This window comes from Emydura macquarii, unplaced genomic scaffold (genome assembly GCF_026122565.2).
Source record: "Emydura macquarii macquarii isolate MOO-44397 ecotype Brisbane River unplaced genomic scaffold, CSIRO-AGI_Emac_v2 contig_2975, whole genome shotgun sequence".
Lineage (NCBI taxonomy): Eukaryota > Metazoa > Chordata > Testudines > Chelidae > Emydura > Emydura macquarii.
Window position 1 is genome coordinate 4,996,893 of NW_027133112.1, and position 25,452 is coordinate 5,022,344.

Genomic DNA, 25,452 nt, shown 5'->3' on the forward strand with positions numbered 1-25,452 from the left:
AACAACAATTTAGGAAACAGAAAAACATGCAACAGCATATCATAAATAAATGTATTCCAAGTTGCACATGTCAAAAACCAGCTGGAAGGTCTAGTTAATTCTTGTCATAACTCAGAGGCATTCACATGTGGTTTCTTCACTTCAGAGGACAGCAATATAATAAAAGTAATCATTGATTTTAGAGCTTCATCAAAGCCATTGCTTTCTCATTTACTTTATTTCATCTGAGGGGTTTTCTTCACAGTAAACAGCAGATGATGATCATGTCAACTGTATTAAGAAAGGTTTGCATCAATTGTAGCCTTTGTATGTGAAAAAAATTGAAATCTTAAATTTTAGTGTTTTAAACAACCCCTTTTTCAAATTCCTTCATGATCTTTTAAAATACATTTTTTCAAAATTTTTGTTGAAAACATTCCTGAAAATATTTAAGAAACAAGTTTCAGTTAGACAGGTTTATGTAAATAAAAACCTCCAATAATTTAAAAGTGATTTCAGTTAAAAATGGTGAAATTTTCATAAAAAATTCAGCAAAATATTTGAAAAAAATTAAAAATCAAAGAAGTGATCATGTATACTACAAAATGGAGAAAATATTGCTTTTTTTGGGAAAAATTGTTTTCCTTTTTTTTTCTTTGACCAGCTCTATATGGAACCTAAATGTGATGCACATTAAGATACAGAATGCAAATAGGAATGTAATCAATTTTTATCACACACACACATCTCTCTTCCTCAGTGTTGTATACTACTTGGAAAAATGAAAGCAAACTCTGACACTCATAATGTGCAAGGAGTACAAATAAGAATAAGGAACTGCTAAACATATGTGCAACAGGAACAACAAAACCAATCTGTCCCATCATGGATCTGTAGGTACAATTTTAATTTTGTATTCTTCAACTATTTTTAAATTTAGCACTGTGATCTTCATTTTACAAGCAAGCTATTGTACCTTTCTCATTGTACATATGAAAAAACTGGATCCATATGAATTTGTAATTGACATGTTAATGAAGTTCTCTGTCTAGGGAAGTAATACATGGGTAGGCTTAGCAATGAAAATAGAAAATTGAGAAATATGCACAAGAGTGCTTTTCATTCAGGTGGCAACAAATGTAAGAAAAAGAAAAAGCACTTTGAGGGCTGAGAACAAGTTGGTGGAAAGATTTATAGATCAAAGACTAAGACCATTTCAAACAGACAGAATGATTATAAATGGTGCAATTATTTATTTAGGGTTAGAGTCTACTAACTTATAGACGAGTAAAAAATTACTATGCAATTCATCCCATTTTGGTGAATAGCAATAAATCCTCCACATAACTGATATTTACAAGTATTGCAAAATGACCTGAAATTATTGTACTGTGTATCATCAAATTATAGTCCAGTGTGATTGCTTCTCAGAGTGTTAGCGATCATAAGATATATATTTTGCATAGCTGTTTCCTTTAATATATTTATCAATTAAAATATGCAGAGACAGATTCTGCTATCGCTTTGCTTCCTGAGTAACATTTCACTCTTTAAATACCCTCATTGCTCTGACGGGGACTGCCAATGGAATAAGGTACTATTCAATGTGATTAGGGGTGGTAGAATTCAGCCTTACTACTTTTCCTATAGTTTAAATGTCATTGTGATAACTACGAGAAGGATGACCCCACTTATAAAAGTCAGAAGGACACACTGTACTCCACTAGCAGCTGCTCAGAGCTTTGGACCACTCTTTTCACTCCTACTCATAATGTGCAATAAGTCTATAATTAAGTATGATCTATTCAAGGTCCTTATTGCATATCAGAAATCCCAAAGCCTCATTAATTGAAGTGAACAGAGCAGCTGGTTGCTTGTGATCTTATAGTTTCAGTGTTTAACAGATTTAATTAAAATGAATGCCCTCTTTCTCTCTTTCAGGGGAATTAGCTCATTAAAAAGTTTTACAAGTGAGGAGCAATCCTCCAGCAGGTATTTTAACATTTGGCAAGGAGAAGGAGATTTTTGGAACGGGTAAGGCCCATATTCTGTATGCAGCACTCTGTTGTAGGTGCATTCCTGAGTGTTTGGTTGATGCTTACCCAGTTTATCCATCCATCTTACCCTTGTGGCAAATCTCTTGGCCTCTATCTTTTATACTAACCTGTTCTGCAAACTTTTGTTTATCCTAAAACTTGTTCTCAGGTTTTCATCTGATATATTGCAGGGAGTAGAGTATGGCAGTCTGCCTCCTGATAGCTGTTGTTTGAAACACTGGAAATGTACACATATCTGACCTGTCATGCTTTCGTCTTCCATTTCACCGAGCCATATGTTAAACATCTATGCACAAAACCAGTATGTCTTCACTGAAGCCTAATAAGCCTGAAAATGATGTTCAGATAGAAGAGATCTAATATGATATAAAGTTCAACAGTGTCAAAGGTTTTGCTCCCTTTCGATTGCATGAACATTGTATGAACATGCCTGGTGCTCTATAATTTTCCTTAGGATTTGACGTGGTAGGGAAAGTGCAGTGTGGTTGCCTGCCTTTTTCCTGGCGCTATGCTGAAATACTAAGTAGGGTTGAATGATTTAGAAGAAAAATCAGTGTCTGCTCAAACACACTGATGTGTGTGATCTCAAAGGACCCTCAACATTATGACCCCTTCACTCACATTTAGGAGTACCTTTCTCTGCAAGTAGGTACTTTGAAATCAGTGGGAATATTCACTATTTGACATGAGTAAGAGTGGAAGAATTGAGTCTTGTGTGTTCTGTCTAGCAGAGCAAATGTGCATCTCCTTGCAGAGCTTCAATACAAGTTTGCTTTTCTCTTTACAAGCTTGGCAGAAGCGCCTCATACTAGATGGTTTTGTAATTGGATTTTAATTCTACGATCCAATTGCTGATGGTCTTTGCGACTGAAATGACAGGGCTGTGGGTTAGATTGCACTTTCCCACTTGCCCTGTAAAGAGCAGCCACTCAAGCAGTCATTGTGGAGTCACATATGCACGGATGAGAGCTGGTGGGAGAAGTGGGCACAGACAGAAGACAGAGGTGGTACAATGTGACGGTTGTTAGTCTAGGTGGAATGAGATGAACCAATTGATACAAAAAGAAAATCTTAAACTTTCATTCAAAATTGATCCATGCTGTTTGAGGTGCGTAATAGCATGGTTAAGGTTTGTATGTGGTTTGTCAGTACTTCTGCTTCCAATCTTGACTAACATTACCAGGCAGTCCAAAAAAGAACAGAGTGTGAAACGCTATTCACACAGTATTTGCAACCTGGCCAGAACAAAAATGAACTGTAAATCATGTGATATTTCCAACCCTTTTCTAGATCAAAGAAGTCTGGACAACCTTCAGGAAGGCCTCTGAATATTTTGAGCTTTGCCAATCACCGAGCTGAAAGGGCTGGGGTTTGGAAGCCAGTTTAATAAAATTGCATAATTGACACTATTAACAACACAAGAAGTATTGTGTGCTTTACAAGCTACAGTGTGCATGCTTGTTGTAATATGTATAACAGCCACTTATTTCAGTCTAAGTGATAGGAACTAACTTGATCAAAGTAAGAGGAAAGCACTGAATATCAGAATGTAAGTTGTCCCATGTGTATTTTCATCTCTATCATGAAGTGTTGCAATACACTTTGAACAGGATAGGTTAGCTTTTCGAAAGGCTGGTGTTAGGGACTCCACAGGAAGGGTTAACTACGGCTTTGAGGCATAACATAAAGAAGACAAGAAAGTATTGTAAGAACTGTCTCTTCTCATGGAATATCCCCAGAAAAAAAACATTATAAACAGTAAGCATAGCTTTTACAAATTGTCAATCATGTTGCTTTTATTGCATATTAAACATGTTCCTTCTAAGAAACATAATTTGGAGAACTGAGTTCTGGAGAGAATTCAGCTCAGGTATTGGACTATTTAAATCAGAACTGTAGTTTGTGGAAATGTAGTCAGAGTGCACTGGTAAGAATAAAAATGAGTCAGTTTTAAATCAGAGTTTCTCAGATGTCCTTGAGGATTCCATCTTCTTTCAAGAGAGGGTCAATCAATGCCAGGCCTCATGAAAGGAGAAGCTTTTCCTTCTCTTTCTGCCATAATTGTTGACTCATTTAGGACTCAGCAGCAGCTTGTTGTGTATAGATTAGAGAAGCAGCATGGTCTAGTGGATTAGGTGCAAGGAACATCTTTGCTGTAGTCCTGGCTCTGCCATTGACTCACTGTGTGACCTCAGGTAAATCATTTTCAAAGGTAGATGCCTAAAGTCAGGCACCTAATCTGTATTTAGATAGTTGAACAAGTGGTCTGATTTTCATACATGCTGAGCACAAGCAACTCCCATTAATAATGCTAACTGTATTTTGATGTCTAAATATGACTTTGGTAACTAACTGTAGGAACCCTGTAGGTTTAAATCTTTTGGGTCTGGTTCTCATTTACAATAAGGCATCTTTGCACAGCTCTGGCAATATAAAATGGCCTTAAGGCGATTGGGTGCAAGTTACATTTAGGTCCATTTCAGACCACTTTGCACTGCCAGCATAGTGTGAAGGGGCCTTAATGTAAATGAGAACGAAGTCTGCAGCTATAATCTATAGGCTAAATCCTCCTCTGGTATAAGAGGGTATAATTCCACTGACAGCGGTAGAGCTGCACTGCTTTGTATTAGCTGAAGATCAGCCCTACATTGTCTCAGTTTCCCTGTCTGCCAAATAGAAATAATAATATTTACATGCCAGTGTCACAATTAGCCACTGTTTAATATCTTCATAATGTTTTGAATATATCAAGTGCTAATAGAAATATTTTGATATTGAATATAATATTCTCTGAGGTCAAAGTGGAAATAACCCAACATGGAAGTTACTTTGATTGCCCTGACAGCATGTTTATCAAATTACTAGATTGTCAGATTTTTTTCCCCCTAAGAAGGGGGTAGTGAGGATGATTTGCCTATGCCCTTCTTTCCCTGGAAGATGAATATTTTCCTATACTTTGGATGTGAGAGTCTACAACAAAGCCTGAGAACCTACCTCTACTACTCATTGTCATTGCAAAATAAGTACTGTAGTGGGACACACACTATGAAGACTGCTTTGGACAAAACACCTTGTTATTTTTTATAGGAACCACCAGAAAGTTGTTCCTAAAGCTAACAGAATTCTGACTGGACAAATAAAAATTTAAGGCTCAGTTCTACTCACATTACCCATGTGAGTCATCTTGCTGACAGCAACGGTTAGTCGGATATCGCTCCCAGTTATTTGGTCTCATGTCAAGAAACTAAATAGTCTAACATTACACATTTAAGCCCCAATTCAGGAATTCATCTCTAATAAGTAAAGCACTTAAATATGTGCTTCAATGCTTTCCTAAATAGCAATGTATTTAACCCTATGCGTAATGCTTTCCTGAATCAGGGCCTTTTTACAACTACAAAGAAGAAGACATTGTAAAAAGATACTTAAGAGTTATGACCATATTGGATATCCTGTGTGCAACATCAATTTCCTATTGACACTGACAGCATGACAATAACATCAAAATGTACATGCTCCAATTAAACATGCAAATCCTGTAGCTGCAATTTTATCCCATTTTGATACTACTACTCAAGTCACATTACAGGGTCAGAGAACATAAGAAGTGCTTCTGAGATGGTAATAACATTTGAGGTAGTTGAATGAAACAAGAAATGCATCCAGATAGTAGGTAATTTTAGCCAGTTTGAGCAAACAGAACTTGATTATGCAATGGGAGGGAAAAAAATCAATGACAGACATAATGGGCAGTACTAATGGGTACCATCTGCTAATTTACCCAGGACACACTGGCAATGATATTGGACTCTTCCTTTTCAGTTTTCATATACAGTAGAAATATTGGACAGCAAATTGTGGTGGAGCTATGGTGTTACACTGGGGATGAATTTGTACAATAAAACAAATATGTCCAGTTGGTAACAGTCCTGAAAACTGAAGTGCCTCATTGGAAAAATATCTGTTTTGTTCTAAACACCAAATGCCCTCTAAATAATTGCCCTATTTTACTCTATATTTTACTGAAATGTCTTAGTACATATTCATTTTATTCCATTTCAGGTTAGTTCATCTTTTCTAGTTTGAGTCCAGGAAGAGGGCTGGTGCAACATTTCAATTCACAGTACAGCCCCAAGAATGGTGCTTTGTGTTAAAACAAAGATTATTTAATCCACATATGTAAAATCCTAGACTGTGTGAGATACCATGGACTTTGCTACCCACTGTGCTCTGTACAGTACAGATGGTAAGGAAGCTAGCTGAATAAGGTGGTTGGGAATTTTCCTTTGAAAAACATGGATGAATGGTATCCATGCACTGAGAAGGTTTATTCTGAGATACTAAAGATCTCAGTCACTGTTAGTAAAGGATGTGTATGTAAACCTTTTCATCGTAATTGTATGTCAATTTTCATCTCTTAAAAGAGGAATTTTTATAGTTCTAGAGTGGTGAGCTAAGGAAAGCATCCACCTGGCAAAGAATGATGAGAGAAAGCTGTTAGAAATCTTAAACTGCCATTAATTTGAGCAAAACAACCAGGAGAATATTTTGGAAAGAAAAGTCCATTAAAGGCCAATATACATATTGAGAAGGCTGCATGACTACTTACTATATATTATGTAACAAAAACATATGGGAGTCAGGGATGACACTAAAAGCTGGAACATTTTCAATTTAAGAGATTTTTTGTTTGTTTACCTAAGTAATCAAAGTAAAATGAAAAATAATTTTTCATTTCATTTCAGCTCCCCCATATTATCTGGGATTAAGGAAATATGCAGGTTCTGTTGATTTTGTCCACTCCTATTTTCTGCTAGAGGTGGACACAGACAAAATCCAGTCTAAGCACTTTCAGACCTTGATGGTTTGAATCTAGATTTGATGCCACTGCTAACTTCTATGTCTATAATGGGGCTAGCCAAAAGCCCAGATGTGCACCTCCACACACCTTTGGAGCTAGCCCATCTCCAATAGATATGATTTTAGGCCTTACTGCTGTTAGGCTTTCACTGCCTTGTTCTTCTCTTATTGGAAGTTGAGACAGCGAAGCTGCTTTGAGAAGAAAGAACACAGCAGTGGTACCTGTATCAGACACTAAATAAGCAGCCTGCTTCCCTCCTTTTACTTCAGTAAGTTTAATGAGTCATCTGAAAAGGAAAAAAAACAAAAACAATACAGCAGTGTCCAAAGGGGACAAACAATGCATCTCTGGATTTGACTTGTGATGATCTATCAGAAGAAGAGAGTGCCAGAGGGAATGTTCTTCAGCTTTTGGATAGCACTTTATATATAGCATATACTGTAAACACAAAAAGTCATCCCTGAAATATTATAGGAGAGCCCTGTCCTTGGATTGCAGTTCACACCTTTGTAAATCAAGGACTGTGCGCTTCATTTTAGATTGAGTTTCTTTGAAAGGCTGATTCACTGAGCCAAATATTTCACTGAAGAAAGGACTGTGACAGTGCATTAAACAATAGTATTTAAAAAAAAAATCAAAGAGGTAGAATTGAGGGTAAGGTCACAGTCCTTCAATTAGCCCTGCATAGCTCTGGAACTCACACATAGACCTCACTGCAGAATCAGCTCCCCAAACAGTTTGCTTACTATAAGTAAACACTGTTAATCTCATAAATCATTTATTACCAGTTACAATTCCACTTAAGTACAGCAATAAAAAAAATGGACTTCTGAGAAAATGAGAAGTAAAGAATTGTTTGATTTATTACATAGTGAGGAATCTTAGGACTCGATTGCAACTTGAACTTACACAGAATCCTTGAACCTCAGATCCAAGCATGTAATAAATGGATGTGTCTGCCCTCTCCCCAGAGTGAGTGGGCAGAGAGTGGAGAGAAAGAGGGGCTGGAATCGAGTCAAAGGCTATGTCTATAATGACGGCGGCAAAGTCATCGCCGTCAGATCGACTTATCTGGATCGACTGAGCGGTCAGTGAAGACCCGCTCAGTCGATCCAGAAGTCGACGTTGTTACTCCACCCCCACAAGTTGCATAGCGCTGCGTTGACGGGAACATGGTTCCTGTCGGCGCAGTGCATCGAAGATGGCGCGCAGAAGAGAAGCACAGCAGTCGACGGGAGTTACGCAAGTTCTTTACGTACTTTGTGTAACTCGCGTCAGCTGCTGCCGAATCGTGGAGGTAAGTGTAGACCAAGCCATAGATCCTCATTCCCCCCCAAATATGATTCTCAATTCACAAACCCTGAAGTGACACAATTGAACAGACAAGAGACCAAAAGGGTAAGGTGATTTCTATTTCCATCCACCAAATGCAATCATTTGAAAAATAAGGGACACTAATTTATTTTAAGGGCTATATTAAGGGAAAAGTATTTTCCTTAGCATATTATGTATTTTTCTCTCAGGTGTACATTTCTATTGCCCTCAGGTACACAATACAATTATCAAACTTCAATGTAGTGTTTTAAATGGTACTTATCAGTTTTAATATGTTTCAATACAACTTGAAATACAGGACAGGTGATCAACCTAGGGAACAAACCAATGAAATACAGAACAGTGAGGTCACCCTACCAAGAAGCGAGAGTCAAAAGCATTTTAAAAGACTTGGGTTTCGTTTTTAGTGTGGCTACATTATATTGAAACTTATTTACTTTAAAGTGAAACCTATGCACATTTTATAAAGGCCAAGGCCTATCCTCCTTTCCTCTGGATGCATATTACAACCATAAAATTGACTAAGCAGATCCTATAGTAAGGAAGATGAAAGAAGTTAAAATGATATCAAACATTTTAATAAGGCAGGCTTGACTAGGTAAGGTCTAATGAGCACAGAGAAGCCTGGCAAAAGCTACAGTGGCATGTGAAATAGTGATAGTGAGAAAGAAACAACAGCTCAAAAGTAATTGAACAAATGCTATATAATCAAAGCAGTGTCATCCTCCTTAAATACCCAGAGGTACTATTAGGCTTGGCAAGATGGAGATCTGAATTAGCATTATGATGTTTTATTAAAGTCCTTGGGGATAAAAGGCATGACATAGGCATTAGTAGTTGTCATGATTATTAACCTTTCAAAGATAAGTTTGGAATGTGCTTTCATTTCCACTATATATTTTTCTTCCATTTTCAGGGTTTAAAATGTCCTTTTCAAATAGTGTGAACAGATTTCTCAGGCCCCAAAACCAAGCCAGGCAATCTGAGGTCATGTGTCCTCTCAGAAGACAAGGTGAGTAATGTTTTATGTTATAGGACACCATTTCTACAGCATCACCTACAGCAGGTTAACATTATGATCAATTAAGTGAAAATGAATACAAATGATGTGACATAGCAGCTGTCTGATAAGAATGTATGGCTGGTTGCGGTGTGACAGAGAGTTAACTAAAGCATTAATTAGAGTTAGTTATATTTTTATAACTCTCTTAGATCCTCAATTCAAGATCTCACAGCTTCTACAGAATTTATCAGACACACAACAGTAATTAGCAAAGCATGACAGAGTAAATTAAAGTGGGCATGCTATAGCAGATCTGCTTTAACAGTGGGGATCTATATCTTTCTTGAAGAATGGTTAGCACAGGAGGTGCTTCTTCAGCTGTGGGCATAGCAGATGATTCTGCACCACAATCAGCCTGATACTGCATCTTATTAGAAGCAGTTCAGATAATACAACATTCAGACATAACCAGAAAAATCAACTTCCAATGAATCTTTCAGAGGGTGACTCCACAAGTTTTTCTTGGGGTGGAAGGGAACCAATTATGCTTTCAATGAGGAACAATCACAGGTCTCGATGTCACTGTCATCTGGGAGAAAACTTCCATGAATCAGCAGCGTTGGTGACATATCTATGAATTATTGGCACTGTTCAGGGAAACTGAGCCTTCTCTTCATGTCATACATTTTTCAATATGTTTGCTTCAGCCCTTTGTGCCATTCCACAATAGGCTGTATAAAATGACTTTAAATTACTCAAGCTATCTCCTAATTCAGAGCCTGATGCTGCTGCAAAGAAAATTCAATAAGAAAACTTGCAATAAAATCAATGGATGCAGTATAAGGCACCCCTGGCTTGATCCTGAACAGAGCTGAACACCTTACATGATGAAGCCTTATATGCCTCTTAGTAGGAACCATGCAGTGTTCTCCATTGTCTAATTATAGATATTATGCCCTGATCCTTCACATTAAGCCACATGGGTAGATTTCAGAGCCCCACTGACATCAACATGGCCCTACCTAGGTGCCCACATCAATATACTTTGAGTAACTTGCACGTGTGAGGCTTTATTTAGTACATTCTCAGTTACAGTAATTTTAAAAACGCTTTCTTTCATTCCTCTCACCCCCATCTGCTTGATGCCCATCCCAGTGATGGTGGGAGTAGGTTGGACCACCACAGTGGGAGTAAGCTGAACCTTCAGCAGCTGTGATTGTGTATGGAAAGCAGTGTCTCAAATAGCTTTAGCTTTCATCACATTCGGGAACCTACCATGCTCTCACTGAGGTGAACAACTGGACTCCAATCTACAGAAATGGAAGCAGAATTAGACCTGGTGTGTTTTTGAATATGTACCCTAATTTCTAAACTGATCAGACCCTGTATTTTTAATGTTTGCTAAAATACATGGCATGTTTAGGAAATGATGCAGATCTTGAAAATTAATTTAAATCTTGCTATTTTTGATGCCTGTAAATATCTATCCCATTTTTCCTCCCTCCCCCATCTCATGTTTTTTTTAATTTCACTCTTGCTGTCTTCCTCACAAGTTTGATTTTTAGTAGAACAATTCTATTGAGCTACTTGTCCCTTATTCTGATACCAGTGTTCTGTTCTGCTGCCAGAATCGCTCCTCTGCAGAGCAGGAAGAGGTATTTGGGGCCCCTGCAGTTTTGCTTTCCAGTGGGGAAGAATTCAGTGTCTCAGAACCTGGAATATTCTAAGTGTAATTTGCTTTATTTACATAGATAACCAGTTCTGGAGCTGAGGCAGTCAAACACCATGCGGGGCATTCCCATCTTCCAGGAATCTTAGCTCAACACCTATTCCTGTCTCCCAGGGAGAAAATCTGCCTCAAGAACCAACCCTAGTCAGATATCAGGGCAGAACCCAGAGCCTTGTATAACCAAAAATTACCACCACAAGCATTTCTCCAAAGACTAAAAGCTTACTCAGACACTAAGAAACTAAACTTGTGTCAAAGGGCACACCACTTGCCACCAGATGGGGCCTCCTACTGGTACTCTGGGGATTAGCTCAAGGCTGATATCCTCCCCATCCACAATTTGTGCACCATCACTGTCCCGCCTGTCCATCTGCAGCCCCTCTTGCAGCCTCAAGAACCACAGCATCCTCTTTATGGCTTGTCCCTAGTACTGTTCATGTTCCCCCCCAGAACAGGAAGTTTAGCAATTCAATAGCCTCAGTGCCACTCACCCAGTGGCTTGTAAGGGAGCCCAGGCCCACCTTCTTCTCTGGGTTCCAGCCCAGGGTCCCTCAGCTCAGTCTCTCTCTCTGGCCTCACAGCTCTATCCCTGGGATTCTTCCTACCCCTGACTTCACTTTTCTTCCTGGGCCTACTGGTTCCTAAAGCCTCCTCCCTCTACACAGGAAGCATCTGTAATCTCCACTCACTCGTCCCTTTGCCCTGGGAGCATCTACCTTTCAGTTCCTGGGCCTTATAGGCTCCACCTATTGCTGCACAGCTGAGCCTCCTTAATTAGTTACCTAATGGGTTAATTGGCCCATCTGACCTGCATTAAACCCTGCAGGGGGAGTGTGGGGTAGTCACCCCATCACAACTTGGAATACAATGTATAATATAACCTGCTGGATACCTGCCTTAACAGGTTTAGGTTCTCTATTAGCTCAGGAATAATCACTGCTAAACTGGGGTTCTGAGTAATCTGTTTGTTTTTATAAAACCATCCATCTCCCTCCAGAATGCTTCTATTCTGTCACACCAAGAATTTCCTTGTGGTCAAAGTAGAGAATTTGCCAGCTATGTGTGATTCTGAAGCTCATTCTGTGATTTTTATTCTCCAGTGTTGATTTTCCAGCATGACATCCAATGTTTTTTTAGAGCAACTCCACGCAAAATCAGCAGTGCTAGTGAGCAATATATTGAAGCTGAGTATTGCTGTGCCGAGCTGAGAGGAGAATTTTGCTTTAAGCTAGTAGACAAAGGAGGAGGTCAGCAAGAGAAGGAAATCAAGGGCTGGCTTCTAACGATAAGTCAGTCCTTGGTACACTCTTGGGACCCAATTTGCCTGTGCTGTAAGCTTGTCAAGAATTCTGACAGCAAATAGATATTTGTCAAATGGACTACTGCCCATAATAAAACTGAGCTGGTGCCTACAGCATGTATGGATGTGCAGGCAACACCCACCCTCAGTTGTAACCCCCCTGCTGCAACTCCTGAGCTGCACACAAAGAAAAAATTGATCTGGGTGTTGTGGAGGCACCCAGCTGTTTTATCTCTTTCTGAATACACCATCACTTAATTCATTTGAAACTACACTGGATAAATGACTAGCAAAGATAGTTTGTAGAACAATCCCTCACAGGCAGAGGGATGGATTAGATGGCAGGAATGTGGACAGCTCTAATTTCTGCTATCATTGCAGTGATAGCACACATTTGATACTCAGTCAGATCAGAGATTCCCCCCTCCCCTCCACATCTCAGTTCAATACATTCTGGTCCAGACTGTGTCCACCTCAGGGCAATGCTGAGATACCTTATCCCAGCTATGTCACCTCAGACAGACATACTGCTTCACAGAGCTCCCAGGAGCACAGGAGTAGTGTGTGCACTGCACCATCCCTCAGGAGATTACAGATCCTCATTGTCTGAGTCAAGGGGCCAAGGCTTTACCTCTGTGTGATACCTCTTTGACCTTTATGCAGGTAATACAGCTGCACCCAACCCCTTCAAGAGATGGTGTCCTCCACTCATCTGTTTACCTATGTAGTATCCAACTACAGTGTGCCCCTCTAAGTGAAATAAAAGAACCCTTTTGTTTGGGAGCATGTATTATAACTTTCTTCCTTTTTAGAAGAGACCACTTTGCCATATGGGAGGTGCCTGAAGAAACTAATCAATCTTTAAGAAAATGATCCATTTCCAGACATTCTTTTCACCAAATGTTAGTGTATCAAGCAGATATAAAACCACCACTACACTTCTTCCCACCCCACTCTCTCACACCCAGATGTTACTACAGTGCGCAGGCTTCTGGAAATGTACAAAGTGCAAAATTAAATCTTTATAAAATTAACTGGGATGCAATTCCATGGAGATGATTTGTAATGGTGCAGAGAAGCCTAAATATCAGAAGTGTCATAACTAGGCTTACAGCTAAAAGATAATCAAATAGTCTTGTCCCTGTCCAGGCAACATTTCAGGTTTCATCTCGCCCTCAGTGCTTTTTTGACTTGCAATAATCTGTTGGTATTTAGTTGCCGTACAAAACCATTTTATTAAGTTTAATTTAAATTTCAGCTGGGAATTTTACATTCTCTTGTATTATTGGATTTGTTTGTTGGCTTGTCTTAGCTTGGAATGTAATCAACTTCATGTTGTTCCAGGCTCCTTCTCTCATACTATTTCCATTTATAAGACCCTGTTTTGAGCCACATGTAAACTCTGCCCAAAAAAAAAACAACAAACCTCTTATGCTGAAATCTGCCCTGCCGGGTGTCTGCCTCAAGCTGAACTTTTTTAGAATATTTTAAGCTAAACCAGTTTGGCCATTTCCAAGATCAAGATTAAGGTGAAAAAAAACCAAAAAACATTATTATGCCCATGTTAAAAAACTTCTTACAACTGTTTAACTGAGACGTGCGAGTGCCCCGATGCTTTGGGGTGGAGATTTGAAATTTTCCTAGGGGGTTGCCTGGGTAACAGAGACATGCCTTTTGCTGTCACTGTGCTGTGCATAAAGAGGTAGTTACCTTTATGGGTTTAGCACTGAGTGCTTACTTACCTAGGCACATGGCCCTCATCACCTGTTATCTGATTATCCATCCAATTATAACCCCCCAACTTCAAGTTCCAGCTCCCCTTCTTTATACCTCCTAAACAGGTTAGCATTTCAACTTTTCCAAGAACTCACCCATCTCCCAGAACTTCCCAGTCTGCCACAGTCACCTGCTGGTCCCATCACCAGCACATTATGATCTTCCTTAGCACCCACCAATCCTCCCTGCATTTCACAATCACTGAAGGCCCCTACGCATTCCATGCCCTATTTGTTCATTGTCTGTCTGCACCTCTCAAGCCCATCCTGCAGCTACTCCTGATTCTATCTATAGTACCACCAGAGATTCCCAAAGGCAAGAGAAGAATCGGGAATTTCTAGTACTAGAGCGGTGCCCCAATCAGTATTCAGGGGTCTACAGGACTACATGCTGTAAAAATATTTATTAAATAATAGTCCTTGCCCCAAAGATCATGCAATGTAGATTAAGCAGCAAGATACACACGGTGGATGAAACAAATGGATGGGGGTGAGGTTGCAAGTAAGGACTCCGAGATGGGAACAGTAATAAGAGTATGGAGCCTACTCTTCTAAGGGAAGAGGTGGAAGTCCTATGATTTGGAATAGTAGGCTAGCAAATGCACAAAGCCTTTGAAAATACCATATGCTGTAAAGAATGTATCTGCTTTGGCAAGAAGACTGCTAGATGGCAGTGGCCCCAACTCACTAATAAAGCACTTCCCACTGACTGTCATGGGACTTAAGCATGTGTTTGAGGTTATGCATGTGTTTAAAAGCTCCACTGAACTAGGGTCTACATAAGTATTTTATATCTTTAGTTTCCAAACAAACCTCTGAAACATTCCTCCTAGCCCCCGAATACAGGTTTTCTTTGTATTTAAATATTCACCTGTCTTCCCCCGCCCCCTGTAAAGCAGCCTGCACACATGCGGCACTATGTTAATAAAGAGATATAAATAATAGAACAAATGATTAATACAGCTAACAATAAAGCAGAACAACTCAAACACCGTGCCATTGCTCTCATGCACGAGAAATGATACTAGAGAAGGATGTGATAACCTGGGAAGATGCAGCCAAATGAAAATGTATATGGCTCATATAACCATTAGAAATAACTCTAAAAGCATTCCTAGTAATTAAAATTGTACATGGTCGAAGCCAACTGCTTTGTTTTTTGCTTATGTCAACAGGAAAGCTGCAATAAAAGAAGACTTTATTAGCTTTTCTCTTATCTAAGTATCTATAATTCATTAATGAAAGGAAGAAAGAACAGTGAAAAAATGTTAAATTTACAAGAAAGTTGCAGTCTGCAGTTGCTATTTTTACTTTTTCCCATTGAAGTTATATGAAAGGGTAATTGATCTGTGCCCCACAAAGTACTCCAGCTTGGAGGGTTCTGTGCGTTTCTTGGTACAAAGATATAACAACCTTTAATGGCAGTTTTCCTCCTATTAACAAACCCACCCACCCATCAAAAGTAAAACAAACCTTTGAGATATTTATACAGCCTATATGATTATAAAAGCAAAACTTGCATGTGTGAGTAGAGCTGATGCTGTCCCCCCATCCGCACCTTTGACAGAGGCCAAGTACTGTATGCGACACACATTACCAGGATCTCCTCTGCTGAGGAGTAGAAGATTTTGGGGGCTTTGCATTTCAATTTCCTGTTTGCAGCAACAGTTGCTGACACAGTTAGGTATTTTCTTACTGCAATGTGTTCACTTACACAATGTACACAAGTCCTGCTTTTTAAAGAAGGGGTCAGCACAAACAGCACATAGACAACCCTCTTTGCCAGAAACCTCAGGCCAGGCACCTCTGCCCTATCCCAAGAAACAATCTCTTGCCTCTGTCTCTCTCCAGAGACAGACTGCTTGCCAAAAACGGACTGCTTACAGATTAATGCAGTCTTCACTCTGGGTGCATCTTAGCTCCTAACAGAGAGAAGTTTGGACCAGTGCATCAAATTTATGAGCTCAACTGTGAAAAGTGGATAAAAGTTCACATGCGTCACAATAACCTGTAACAAACTATGTTGAAGGAAAAAGTGCAAAAGGGAGACAAAAGGATCAAATTAGTCTAAACAAAAAGTCCTATTGCTATAACTCAAGGACAGTGTAAAGGTCATGCCTGGCAAACAAGAAAAAGTGTGGGACAAGAAATCAAATAACCAAAATTGATGTGTCAGATATTAGGAGGTCAAATAATGAGGGGATGGGGCTATTTTACCCATCACTCCCTTTTGGGGTCCTTAAAGAAACAGACTTTGGGAGAAAAATTGGCTACTGGAGTGGCTACTGCATCATGGCTGCAACTCTAACCCTAACCATTTCCTGGGATCCTGGACCTCCTTCATCTTATTCCTGGGAGATGTCCTGATCAGATCAGGCCAGAGAAAAGAAGGAGCCAGATGACATCATCAACTCCACCAGCAACAGTTGAATCCCACACACCAGGTGAGATGTCATATTTCTTTCTCTCACACACACACCTTTTCTGTCCCCACCTTCTTTCTTCTCTTTCCGGTCTCTCTCTTTTTGTCTTCTATCTAATAAGATTGTGGTTTAGCCAGCCAAGACTGTTTAATTTACTGTACTGCTCTAAGCCTGCGACCAGAAAGAGACAGATAAAAGCAATGCCCTAAACAGCCTGGCACTAGTATGAGTTTGCCAGGTGCTAAAGTGGCTGATAACATGCTGTGCCTGGGTTTTTCAAGCAGTGAGGTTACAAATGAAAGTCAATAGCAAAGACAGAAGCATTTTCTATTTTTGCTGTTCCCTTATTTCCCTTTTTGTGGGTTTGCCCTTTTTTCTAGGAAATGGGATCAGACTTTAAGAACAGCAGCAGCAGTAAACAGCTTGAACCCTTTCAACTAACTTGGACCCTGTCTACACTTACCTCCGAGATTCGGCGGCAGTCGACGGGAGTTACACAAGCTATGCAAGAAACTTGCGTAACTCCCGTTGACTTATCTGCTTCTCTTCTGCACGCCGTCTTCACTGCACTGCGTCAACGGGCACCGTGTTCCCGTCGATGCAGCGCTACGCCACTTGTGAAGGTGATCTTAGTACATCGATTTCTGGATCGACTGAGTGGGTCTTTACTGACTGCTCAGTCGATCCAGAAAATCGATCTGATGGCGGCAACTTTACCACCGTCACTGTAGCCGTAGCCTTTGTCTTTCCCCAAAAAGGGACAGTTATTATCCTCTTTGGTTCCATTTAAGAAACTATTTAAGAAGGAGAGGTTTCTTTAAAGACTCTTTCCAGCTAAAGGGAAAGAGAGTAAGTGATGTTATTAAAATGAAAGCCTCACTTATGACTTTACATTTCAAATGCCTGAACTGTTTTTCTTTCTTGTTCTATATCTTTAATACAAGGTTAAAGAGATTTTTAATAATTTTTAAAAGGTTAAAGGGATTTTTAATAGTGTTTGTCATGGTACTAAGAAATCTGAGGTCTACAATTTAATGTTGGACAGTTTCAGAGTCATGTTTACACCTTTGACTCTTTGGGCCCATAAATTCTATCTAAATGAATACAACTGCACCCTATACTAGATAGAATCAGAAATGTTCAACTGTGTGTGTTATAGGCTTTACTTGTTCTTTGGAATACAAGCATCTGAGTTTTATACATGCTATTGCCGTGACTCCATGAAGTCATATGTGGTCATGGATTTGTTACAATCTCAATTTTGCAAAGAAACCTTATCTTTATAATGGGCTGAACGGGGGACATAGCGTTCACATCACACTCCCTATCAGTATCGAGCCTAAGCCAAGAAAGCTAATGATCCTACCAGCGGATCAAATTCAGTGATGAATCCTGGCCACATGACTGACTTTGCACCTATGCTAAGAAGAAGATGAGCTGATGCAAGAATTCAGATCAAAACACCCTGAATTTTGAGATGCTCAAAATCTGAATTTAGATCCATGTTTTGCAGCTTGAAACTATTTTTTTTTAATAAAGGCAATGATATATGTAAAAATTGAGCTCTTTGGGGAAGAGAACGAGTGCATTTACAACATCCAAATCCAGAGTGTGGCCTGTAACTATAACCAACAAAAACAAGCAATAGTAATTAACAACAACAGACCTCGGAAGTGTTGGAAAACTGAAACTTGTATCAAATTATTCAGTAGAGATGAATTTTTATAACGTAAGACTCCAATTTCAACAACACTTATGCATGATTTCAATGGGACTATTTATGTGTGCCAAGTTAAGCATGTGTTTGCAGAACTCAAATATTCCATGTTAAACTTTGCTTTGAATTTCTTTGTGTATTTTTAATCTGTTGTTAGGTCTGTTACACTACTAAAACCACATACTTAATTAGCACTGTATTCCTTCAGATACGTGATGGTACAGAAGTTTCACAGATGTCAGAAAAAGTGTCATTACAAAGACACGTTCTCCATCTCCAGTGGCATCACTCTTTTATTCTATTACTGGCAAACTTCAATGTTGTCTGCTCCAGCATGTCCTCAGAAATCCCTTAAAATCCCACTGGGCCTCAGGTAGTTTTCTGTCTTCACAAATCAGTTTGCTGAGATTCAATACACCTTACTGTGGGTGCATCTGTCAAATAACAGAGACTTCCTGTTGTGAAGCAGAACTAAAGAGAATAATTAATCTGTGTGCAGTTAAAGCCTTGAACATATCCTGCTGCCACTCTTACTGTTTCTAATTGTTTGTGAGCAAAACCCCTGCTTTATGAACTGTTACTCAACTTTTTATAGTGTAATTTAGGAGGGAAAACTTGGCAAGTAGTTTCTTAATTTAATGGACTTATTATATTCCACCACAGCTGCCAAATAATTTGTAGAGATGCATTATCTTTTTGTGAATGTGGCCTAAGAGAGAGACAAAAATAGAAAGGCTGTTTGCTAAGTGTATGGCAAAGAAAAATAAACATTGTCTTCTGGAAAGCAATTAAAGCAGATCATCTCTCTTGGGTATGGATTAATTAGCAGAGAAGTACAAGTAGCACTTTTATTTAACTTGCAAAAAATCATTAATTAATACAATTCCGAACACTTCAACTGAATGTTTAATCACAGGCGTTCAGCATAGTTCAATGCAAAGATGGGCTAACTTGTCAATGTTGCGCTGCTCACCCAGGTTTGCCTTTTAAAAACCTTCTAAGACTGGGTTCCTTTGGTTTTGGCCACTCTCTAGTTCAGTTATTATTTATATAAAAGCAATAGCTAAAGAACCTAACTGAGATTAGATGGCCATTGTGCTAGGCACTGCGTAATCATATACTAACAGACAGTCACTGACTCTACCACTCTGTGCCTCTGTTTTCACTCCTATCCTTGTCAGTCTTGTTAGTCAGGCTGTAAACTCTCAAAGTGACTTGTTCACATAGCAGATCAGTGGCAGTGCTTGTAACAGAAGCCAGGTGTCTCATCTCAGTGCCCTAATCCATGGGCTGTCTGTATCTGTGTGGTCACAAATAATGATGAATTTAGTTTTCAAAAAATTCATTTGTCTAGTTTTGAAAAGTTAAAAAAGAAAACTCGTATGAAAACTATTTAAGTTTTGTGCTTTGGAAGAGGCAGTATGTGGTTTGCACTCATGGGGAGAGTTGCCTAGTGGTCAAGGCTTAGGCCCTTCATCATGCGGGGGGTGGGGAGAGGTTGGTAGGGGAGCCCAGGCCCTTCCACTCTACCAGGCTCTGGGAAGGCTATCAAAGGTCTAACACCCAAAAACATCTTAAAGCTGCTCTCCCTGGGACACTTCCTACCACCCCACGATTGCCCCAAAGTTTGCAGTCTGTGGTAAGGAGGTGTGAAGAGGGTCAGCTCATCATTGGGTGCCTCCTCATGGCTGTTCTTGGCATGGCAGGTATCTCTCTCTCTCTCAGGGCAGCAGCTACCTCCTCCTATAACTTGGCCCTCCAGCCAGGTCAGTTCCTAGTCTCTCCCCTGCTGGGATAGTCTATAAACAACACAAGGGAATTAAAACAAACAAACTGAGTTCACATGAGAGAGAAAAGGAATTCCCTCCCTGTCAGGGTGTACCTGAAGCAGGTTTTCCTTTCCCTCATGGAGAGATCTACAGGCAACTGTTGTAGGGAGAAATCCTGCCTTCTCTCAGCCCTTTCCTCAGGAGCTGCAAGTTGAAGGTCTGGTCTCATCCCTGCTCTGTCCCCAAGTGAGCTGTTTGTCTCCCTTTTAACTCCTCCAGTCTGCACATTTCTTGCAGGTGTGGCGGGGTGGAGTTGGCTGAGCCCAGAGCATCTCCTTAACCTCCTGCTGCCCAGTGTCAGGTCTGCACACCCCATCACAGGAGGTCATATTTTAAATTTAGCAAACTAATTTGTACAAGAGAAAGTCAGTCATTTTTTATGTCCATAGCCCATATCATTCCATCATTTTTATCAGATTTCATTATTGTTTTCTGTGGCGAGTTTTGCTTAAAAATGGATGGCACAGGTACCTTGCTAGATTATTTCTTTTGCATTTATTTAATGCAAAAAGTGTTTAGAATCTAAACATGAAACTGGAAATGTGTGGGCACCCTGGCACCAGACTCACTACGGGACCCATTGCCAGCTCCTGGTGGGGGTATCTGCCTCTCGTCTTCATCAGTACTGGGCTCAGCATCTAGACACATTACAGTCTTGCTTGATGTAGTTTTGCATAGATGAAGTGCCCATCCATTGGTTAATAACATCATTTTACCATTAAACATATATTATTAGAGGTGGGGGAATGCTTTGGAAAAGTTGCCATGAATATTCACTCAATTTTTTAACTGAATTCCCTTCAACCGTGCTGTCGTCCAGGACCTTTTTGGGTGCACTCACTAAGACCATTCAAGAAATGAGGATTTTCCAGCATGAAAGTTCACAGACAGAAAATTTGAAAGTCATATTCCTGTTTATTTAGAACAATTTAAAACGGATGGAATAAATCCAAGGAAATTGCAATCTGATTGTGGATATTCCACAAGACAAACAAAAGGGCTGGATAAATTATTCATTGCAATTGTTTACTCATTCCTAATTATTATATTATTTTAAAACACTCTGACCTGGAAATCTGGTACCTTTCTTTTACGTTTAAATTCCTGCAGATTAATAAAATGGCATACAGCATGTGAATGTGACAGTGAGATTAAATTTCTCTGAGTATTTCCATTACATAGTCCATTTCCATATATCCAGTTTTCAGAGATCCAGAAGTTGATTTAAATAACCAAAAAACAAGCAAAAACAGACACGTGCCCTGGATTGAAACACGCTGCATTATACTTCATATTAGAGGCAAGTTGTTTTTAATCAAATGTTGTGTGATTTCAAGAAATACAAAAGTATAAGAAACTTGGTTGGTTTCTCACGACTGTCCTCATCTGCAGTGAGCCCAGCATGAAGTAGATGAATATAATGAGTAATACCAGCTGTGAGACTACTATGCAGTTTTTTATGCTTGACATCAAATGGCAACTGGACAGAGTATACAACAGGCTGAATGTTTTTGAGTGCAAATTTGACAAACTGGTAGCTCAAATAAATACAATAAGTTAGAAGAGAGAATGGATGTGAATGACAAACAAATGAAATCACTGAGTCTGATGGCCCAGAAAAGTGAAATGATGCTTACAGAAGGCTCTCCAGCAGGACTACTAAAAAGAATGACGCTTTACAGAATCAAATTGAGAATTATATTTCCATGCACAATCACCCCATTGTAGGTCTACTTGAAAAACAGAGCTTGATCTTCAATGCATGTTTGAAGAAATTGATGCGTAATATTTCAAATTCAGATGCTATGAATGATCTAATCTTTGTGTAAAAGGAATACCAATAAACTGGACAAATGCTGGAGGTGAAAAGGGAACAATTATCAGTACTTTTGGAATAGGGCTGGTTCAATGAATAATTTGGACAGGAATCCATACTCCTCGGAACCACATATAGTTTCACCTGAGGAACCACACCCAAATTTTTATATGAATAGGTTTATTGGATATTTAAAAGCATATGCAAGGCCTTGAAAAATCCTGTTCCCATAACTTTGTCACATCAGCATCAGTTCTATGGAAGCTTTAAGCCCAAATTTTCAAAAGTAGGTGGATGCCCAACTGGAAATACCATAAAAGGACCTGAATTTTTTTTTAAAGTTCTGAATACCTTTCCTTTGAAAATCAAGGTGTCTAAAGTAGGGCACCCAAAAATGGAGGCACCCTAAATCACTAGTCACTTTTCAAAGTTAGTGTCTTAATTAGCACCTAGATCCATGATAACCCTCTCCAGGGTTACTCAGCTACCCCTAATTTAGATGCCAATTCATTGGCTGGCATAAATTAGCAGAGTTCCATTGACTTATATGGAATTACACCATTTTATGTTAGCTAAAGATCTTGCCCTAGATGTCTACCATAAAATACAGGGCCAGCCCCTGAGATGGTATGAGGCAGCATACCAAGTTATACCATCTGAGGACCTGCCCATAAGATCTAATTCTCCACAGACTTGTACCTTCTGTAGTCATTTACACATGTGTTACATAACTAAAAAGTGGGTTTAAAATGTTACCAAATAACCATGAACCATGAACATTAGCTTATATGTTAATGACTACATAAATTGGATGGCAGAGGAAAATCAGACCCATATCATATAAGCATAGAAAGGACACACTGGATAAATCATGATTAAAAAAAAACAAGTGAAAGTTGTTTCCAGGCCTTTTCCTAGTGGCAATAGATTCAGGCCTGGTCTACACTGACTGGCAAATTTGGAGGCAGTCAACAGGAGTTATGCAAGCTACATAGAGTATCTTGCGTAACTTACATCGACTTCCTAATTTCTGTTCTACGTGTTGTCTCCACTACACTGCGCCGATGGGAAATGCGTACCTGTCGATGCAACGCTATGCTTTTTCTGGAGGTAGTTTCAATAGATTGACTTCTGGATCGATTGAGCATGATGGTAGCGAATTTGCTGCCATCAGTGTAGAAATAGCCTCAGTGAACTCCTTTTAGATTAAAAAAAAATTAAAGTTTCTATCAAATCAAATACTGTCCATATGGGAGAAAGCCCACTCACTTTGTGAGATGCAAGCTATAGTGTTAACACCTTTATATGGAAACTCTGAAATTACTGTAATCTGAGACACTTTCTCAGTTCATTGGATTTTTTTACATCTCTTTCTTTAGACAATTAAAAATTATTTTAAAGATTCTAATGGAAAAAAATCCCATTTTTTTGGTGGTATTTTTCTCTCCTTCCCTTCATATCTTCATATCATATAGCTAATTATAGATGATAGAAAAGTGACTGGTTCTTTTGTAGAGTTGTGAGTTTATGATTATTGTATATATATGTACAGTGCTGTTTAACATTAACCTGATTTCTTTATTTAGGCAAAATTTCCACTCTGTTAAATGATACTTTTGCCTGCTTAGGAACTGCAGAATTGGACTCCATATTATTAAACTTGTATTTCTCTGTGCAAAAATCAGTTCACAGAAAGTAAAATATAAATAGCTGAAGTTCATTTGGCTTTCTGGTACATGATGCCTTACAAATATGTACAGTGCCTTAAAAATTTGCTGAAAAGGGCATATTTATGTACAAAAGCATGGAGCATTATTAATCAATGATATCTAAATAACCTTGGCGTGACACTTAAATCTCATTATTTTGCTCTTGTAGGCAGCTATGGTACTTCTATTGTCCCACAGCTGTAATAATGCATTTATTATTTATGAGGATGCTTGCTTTTCTCGGAAATATCATGTATGTAAGTATGAAAAATATTGCATTATACTGAAGCCTTTACAAAGCTAATTAGTAAGTTAAAACTAGATTATAGCAACTGCATTAAAATGTGTCTCTTTTAATGAACAGATTTTTTTCTTCTTGGGTTCCATCTTCAAAGAACCCAAATATAATGAGGGTGGCAGGAAGGCTTATTGTTTTCAACATTTCAGAAATTAATTATCATAACTTTGTTAGTGATAATTTAGAAGCCACCTCAATGTCTTCAATCAGAAATATAATTAGATTCAGTTTAATTCCTGGCAGGTAAACTGCAGGCTCCAAAAATCTTAAATTTCTTTTACTGTTTTAAAAATTTGTTTTAAAAGTAAAACTGGGTCAAACATTAGAGATTAAGGCCTCAATACTGCAATTAATTGTGCCGACACAATACTCCATTAAAGCCATTTGAAGACTGCCATTTCATACTGTAGACAAGTTAGTTTAGTGTAGATATTGAAAAATAAAAAACATTCCAAAGACCAATGCTTTTTTTATTAAGAAAAGAGGCTATTGTATACACATAGGAACTGCTTTTCATGAAAAAGTCTCAGCTGGATTCTAAGTATGATACACTACCCTTCATCCATCCATGCAATTCCCCTTGACATTAATGGAAGTTCTGCTGTGTAGTCACATCAGTATATCGCATTTGGAATGGACTCCCTCTGCATGAAATCCGTGGATTGCAGTTTCACTTAGGGAACAATTCTGCTGTTGAGGAGATGACTAAGGAGCTTCAAGTTGTCTGTGAATATTTATAATATCTATGGGCAACAGGGGATGGATCACTTGATGATTACCTGTTCTGTTCACTCCCGCTGAAGCATCTGGCATTGGCCACTATTGGAAGACAGGATACTGTGCTAGATGGACCATTGGTCTGACCCAGTATGGCCATTCTTATGTTCTCAAAAAGTAAAGTAGAGAAAGTCAACCCTGTCCTGTCCTGTATATATCTCAATTTGAACATATGATGGAGGACTGAATATCATATACAAAATTTAAGTGAGGGGATGTTACTCTGAAGAGCTTTGGTTGGTGTGAAGTGCTTAGCAGGTGTAAATCAGTGCATTTTTAGTGCCTTCAATGGAGCTACACATATTTACATTAGCTTGGAATTTGGCCCTGTAGACTAGATTCCCTAATTAATCTCTATCCAAAATTTCCAGAGGATATTGACCTATTTAGAATTAATTTTATCTGAATCGCAGGTGTTCTTGTACTGGAAGACCAGATTTTTTACTATGATGCATCATTCTGGACAATGTTTCCTAAAAATGTCACTATATCACAAAACCCCCAATATGTTAGATTGTGCAATTTCTGTACGGTTGAGTTTACAGAAATAAAGAGCTGGAGGCTTCAAAACAATGCAGTAAAATATGCTGCTTTCTGTGGCATGTCACATGCACCATACTGAAGTGGAAGAGAAACCATGCAGCTGCTGTTGAGACATAGTCCTTGGGCCATGATATGTGCATTAATGCTGCAACACTTGTCTCTTATTTCACGCAAATGATTGTGTTAGATTGTATTCTCTCACTCATGGGGCTCTGAAACAGTTTAAAAAATACTACTTGTTTAGCTTATCCTCAAAACTTGTGGCAAATGTGATGCCAAATTTGGCCCTTTCTATGCAATG